The 5629-nt window shown below is 43.4% G+C and overlaps 1 protein-coding gene across 1 annotated transcript in view; it reads right to left on the bottom strand.

The window, feature by feature from the left end:
• The window catches only part of SLC38A4 (solute carrier family 38, member 4), a 21882-nt gene extending 20757 nt beyond the window's left edge, over window positions 1-1125 (bottom strand). Inside the window, exon 1 of the mRNA XM_009578886.1 lies at window positions 1050-1125. The gene's annotated coding sequence lies outside the window, so the exon portion shown is untranslated. The remainder of the gene's footprint in view (window positions 1-1049) is intronic.
• Window positions 1126-5629: the final 4504 nt, after the last annotated feature.

Here is a 5629-nt window from a genome sequence, read left to right as displayed (position 1 = left end):
TCCCTACAGAGGAATTTTGTAAGTTTGGAAGTAACCAAAAAGCTCGCTGCTTCCTTTTCCTTCCCTTTAGCTAAAATCGATATGTTTTCCCTTTATGTTTACGTACAAGCAAAGTCTCTTTGCTCTACAGTGTTCCTTAAACTTGGCTTCAATATGGCGATGGTTTTGCTGCCTCCTGTGGCATTTGGCTGAACAGAAAAGAATTTTCTTAAAGTATGGCATTAAAATGGAAATACTGGTTGCAAAAGAGATTCACCTATTATTAGAGGGAAGTTATTTATCCCTATAAAACTATTTTTCTCTTCAAGTATAGGGTACTGTTCTGCATCATTTATTAAGTAAAGGTTTTCAGCAATGATTCAGAAAATGACGAAACTTTTGGCATCTGATTTCACAACGTTATTGATTTCTGTCCAGTCTGCAGTTAGGATGTTAAGAGAATGGACAACCATTGGGCAAATAATGCCAGGTCACAGATATGACTAACATTTTCATGGGTTTTGCAGTATCAAGATTTGTAAGCTCCGCCATGGTATCTCATTTAGCAGATTTTGCCAGATTCTTCACCTTCATGACAGTGACTTTATAATATCTGTGCAGCTATTTCAAAATGAAATAAGTGTTGTCACTGTGAAACAAACAATTAAAATGCAAAGCCTGCTTTCACAAATTCATTTATTTACAGAAATATTAGCCAAGTAAATCAAGAGCCTTGAAAAAAATTCTCAGAAGTTAGCCAAGGGCTGCAAAGGAAAGCAAGCATTCGTTTCTTAATTGCCTGGTCAATTTTAAACACATTTTGCTGCTTCTCTGGTTGCTTAGGTTTTGATTTGCTGTACAAAAAAAAAAGACTAAATTTCATTCCTGAAGAAATACCAAAGATATTTGCCAACATAAATTACCATGTCAGTAAATCTTAAGGAGCCCATCCTTCACATTGCACTTATATTTACAGATTAATTACATTTCTAATTCTGAATTTTTAAAGATGTGGCCAGTGTCTAAAATACATTGATCAAACATCGTAAAGAAAAAATTTTTAGGTTTACCTTTGAGTCAAGCAGGTTCTCTTGCTCACTTGCTAAGCAGGTTATATCTTTTAGGAATTGCACCTGTAATGAGAAGTTTGCTCATGTGCAACCTAAAGCAGTTGGACAGTGATTTAAAGACAAATGGGAGTGTATCAGATGAACCAATCAACAGCTGCTACACCCCAACAACTCCCTTTGACAAATTTGCGTCAGCTCTTTTTAAAAAAAAGGGGAAAAAAAAAGAAGAAAGGTAAATCAGTTTATTGGAGCACACTGAGGGCAAACATCTCAGTTACCAGAGCTATTTGCTGTCTGAGCTTATTACAAAATGCATATCCGCAGAATGCTTCACCCAGGCTTGATCATGCTTTCATTTGATAGTCTTGATTTTTGAACTATGCGTGTGCATTAAACTTCCAGTAGCACAACAGTAATAAGCCTGGAAAATAGGATCTGGGCGAAATAACTAAGGGCTCCCACACTGCTCTTCCTTCTGCGACTACGGAGCTGCATCTTGCAATTGCAGTGAGGTGTGCACGGCAGGACTTGGTCGGAAGTGTGTGCTTTCAAACAGCCTGGCTGACCTGTGCCTTAGTTTCCCAATTGAAATATTTACTGTAATTGCAATTGTGGAGGTATATGTCAAGTGACAAATGTTATTCATTTGAAGGCAATATAGACCTGTGGAGAAGTAATTCATTACCTGTGATGTGCCTGTAATACTGTAGAATTTACAACCTTTTATCCAATTACATAATGACCATAATTAAAAAAAACAAATAACCCTCCAGCCCTCCCTCCTGGGTAGGCTTTGTGATTAAAGCCCTCAGACTGGCCTGACTGCGAAGGCAGGAAAGCAAGTGAAGGGATGCAATTTTTAATTCTTAGAGTTTCCTGCGGAGCCCTTCAGACTGCTTTAGCTCAGGCTGGGTGACAACCTGTGGGAACCCAACCCCGCTCTGCCACGAGCAGGGCTTCTGCCTGCTTGCTGCCGGCACCGGCTGTGGTGTGCCGTTTCATGGTTCCCCCCTCCAAAAAAATCCTAGTTCCAATATAGACTCAGACAAATAGTTTAACAAAAATAAGCTCTGTCTCCCTCAGTTCTGCATTCCCATGAAAATGCGACTTATCGTAAGGCCTGTCGTGCCAAAAGTAGTACAGTCCAAAGATTAAGAGGTGCAAGGTTCAGAGCTAGAAGTTCTGTCTTGCTTTAAACCTATCACAGAGTTGGAAAAATGGACAAATTTTTGGGCTTAGACTGGTTGAAGGGACTTTGAGTCTGAAAGCTGCTCGTATTTTCCATTGCATCTGCTGGTCTAATGAGGGAAACAGGCTTTTGCTCTAAAGCATAGAATCATAGAATAGGTGTCCTTAATGAATTAAAGCAGTTCTCAGCTGCAGTTTGGCACCAAACTGTTCTATGCCATTGCTAGGGTGAGAGGAGCAGAGCTGCAGGAGGGGCTGGGGAAGTCAGTCCTGCTCCGTTTGCGCCTGTTTGCTTTGCACACTTGGCAGGACTGTGGGTCTAGGCAGTTTCCTCGTTGCGCTGTTGTTCATGTGGATGTCTCATGCAACGACAGGGGAGAGAAAAACATGTCTTTAAACAAATGAAAATAAGATTGTAAACCATAAAGCAAACAGCAGGGAGATTTGAGGACAGATGTGCTAACAAATCAACAACAGCTGTGAAAATTACTTCTGATACGTAAAAAAAATAATAATCAAGACGAGAGTTCATTTCCTTTTCAAATACCACAGATATCGATGTCTATGTCTGACACCCATCGAACCTAAGCAGCGTGGCACAATTCTCTCTGTAGCAACATCAGGGTACTTGGGTGGGTCTTTCCTCAGTGCCTGGTGGGATGGAGTCATCAGGACCGATGGTGCTCAGCAGTGCCCCTGCCCCAGCACCCGATGCCCCAAAGATGCCAGGCAGCGTAAGGTATACGCGCAGGTGGGGCTGGCAGAAACTGTCCACATGCTTGTAGGCAATTTTGTCCGCAGAGGAGGAGCCAGCTTTATCAACAGGGGGTTTCTTGACACTGCCAGTTCTTTCTGCCTATCCCTAACTAGAAAAGCACTACTTAATTTTCACCAGGAAAGACTTCCCTCAGCAGAGCAAATGTCGGCGTCCAGTCTTCAGACCGAAGGGAGGCACATCGTAACCCTAGGACTGCAGAGCCCTTTCTATCTTGTCTTCAACTTGGCTGTATTTGATTTCACTGTTTCTAAACAAAACTTCGCATTTGCTAGGATTACTTGAGATTGTGCATGAGTTTAAAGAAGAAAATATATTTTCTTGTTTTCTGGCAAAGAATAGGATTAAATTCTTGATTATAATGTTGGAAACAATGAGCAAAAGAAAGCACAACCTTGGGATATTCCTCACACCCACACCTGGTTGTAGCTGGCTCTAGCTTTCTGTGAGACATGTCTCTGCCACAGATACCCTACAGCCGGAGCAGCTTCTCTTGTGTTCAGAGAAAGGCCAAGTGTACCACTTTTGACTGATGACTCTTTCAAAAGCTGTTAAATAAATCTCTTCTTTCTCGGTTAATTTGTGGGTTCATACTACAAGCTCTGATAGTCATCTCCGTGCCTATGGAGCAGCTGCAGCTCACCGGGGAGTGTTGCCCCTGCAGTGCCCAGACCCGTTTACCCTTTCTCTGAGCAAGCCAGGTCAACCGCAGCTAGAACTATGATATTTGGTGGACAGTATATTATACTTTCCTGTTCTGGTGCCTTTTGGCTAGCTACCATCTCATAGAGACAACACGTAATGCAGTTACACCTGCCATGGTTTACAGGAGAGAAATTTCCAGACATGGCAGATGTGAGGACTGAGGGCACACTTCCTGCACAGAGAAGGCCTCCCCCCGAGCAATCTTCTATAGCTAGAAGAGTGTTTCCATAGCAGAGGTTTTCAGCAAGGATTGGAGCTAGTGGTGGTGGCGGCACTGCCATTAGACAGAGCTCAGTGGTCCCTGCGCTCCAGGCACAACCTCCCACATTCTCCACAACAGCAAGTCCTGTTTTCTGAACACTATAATGCTCTTTAGGGAGCAAAACCTACCAGCCGTTGCTCAAAGCCCTTGTCTGAGGCAAAGAGCAATCAAGAGCTGGTCTGGCTGCGTGAACTGGAGGTGCCGGCCCAGAGCTTGGCACTTCAGGTCTCCCAAACTTGAGGAGCACTGGGGCACTGATGGGGGAAGTCCAGTGTGCTCTGCTGCCTGCCTCTGCCCCAGCTGCTGTCCCACACACTTGGGCTGCGGTGGTCAGCCCCTAGGATTTGGGCTTAGGCAAAGCAGGTCAGGGCTGTGCTGCTGTCCCTGTAGCTGCTCACTTTGCTATGCCTGGAGCCTAGGTTGGCAAAAAGGCTTTATAAGGTGAAGGTGCAGGAGATGCTTTTACCAAAATGCTAAGCACATTTTTTCTGCATTTTGGCCTTGTTTTTTGGAATGTGAGATTGTGTTAAATGTTTCATTAACATTTTCCTGTTTTCTGCAAACAGCAAATCCCGCTCTCACCTATAAACTAAAAAAAAAAAAAGGTAATATGCCTATTTTGAAGTAACTGCTGCTCTCTGACTCATACTACCTTCCTCTTGGTACAAAAGCGTTATGTCTGTCTGTGTTTGCCTCTTGCTCAAGTACTAATTTCTGAAGTGGTAGATTTTGTTGGAGCTCTGAGTTTAGTTTTCACTCTGCACACATTGTCATTGTCATTGTGGCAGCCAGTCTGTAGAGGAAAGCAAAGTGTATTTTTCTATTTTGTTGTGGCTATCTGCTCTTCACCAGTACACTAGAAGACAAAGTAATCCTGGTGACGATAAACCAGCTGCATTCAAAGCACCTGCCCCTACACACACATCTACACACAGGTCCAAATCCACACTTTAAAAGGGTTAGTACAGTTTTTGCAGGGATCATTTCAGTTTTAGCTGACTCTTGCTATGCTTTATGCTTAGAAATACACATTAAAAAAATTAGGTTTTATTTTACATTTTTTAAAATTTTAAGGCCAAGAGGGGTAATGTAATCTCCTGCATCTCAAACATCCTGAGTTCTCACCAAGATCCTGCAAATCCAAGGAGCCACATGACTGCAGCTGGACTAAAACATTTGGATTTTCAGAATAGAAAAGGTTGGAAAGGCAGGGCTTGTTTAAGCTGTTAGAGGGGAAGCTAAGGGGGGGGCATGAGAGCAAGCTATAGCTACTTGAAGGGTAGTTACAAAGACGACAGAGCCAGACTCTTCTCGGTAGTACCAGACAGCCCAGACATGGAGCAGGAGCCACATACCAGAGCGTGAGGAGGTTCAGGTTGGACATTAGGAGAATGGTAGTGCAACTCGGGAACATGTTGCTCAGAGAGGCTGCAGAGTCACTGTCCTTGAAGATTTTTGAGACTTTGCAAGACAAAGCCGTGTCTGAGCTGACCTGGTGTTTGTGGCAACCCTGCTTTGTGCAGGCGGCTGGACCAGCTGTCCTCCACAGGTCCCTTCCAACCGGTGTTCTGACGAGTCTGTGAAACTGCTTAGTGCCACAAGCAGGAACTCAAAGATATTAAAAATGCCCTCAAAACTACTGATGGCAGG

This window comes from Fulmarus glacialis, unplaced genomic scaffold, assembly GCF_000690835.1.
Source record: "Fulmarus glacialis isolate BGI_N327 unplaced genomic scaffold, ASM69083v1 scaffold23255, whole genome shotgun sequence".
In the NCBI taxonomy this organism is placed as follows: domain Eukaryota; kingdom Metazoa; phylum Chordata; class Aves; order Procellariiformes; family Procellariidae; genus Fulmarus; species Fulmarus glacialis.
The sequence above is the reverse complement of the archived record's forward strand: the minus strand, read 5'-3'. Positions and strand labels throughout refer to the sequence as shown.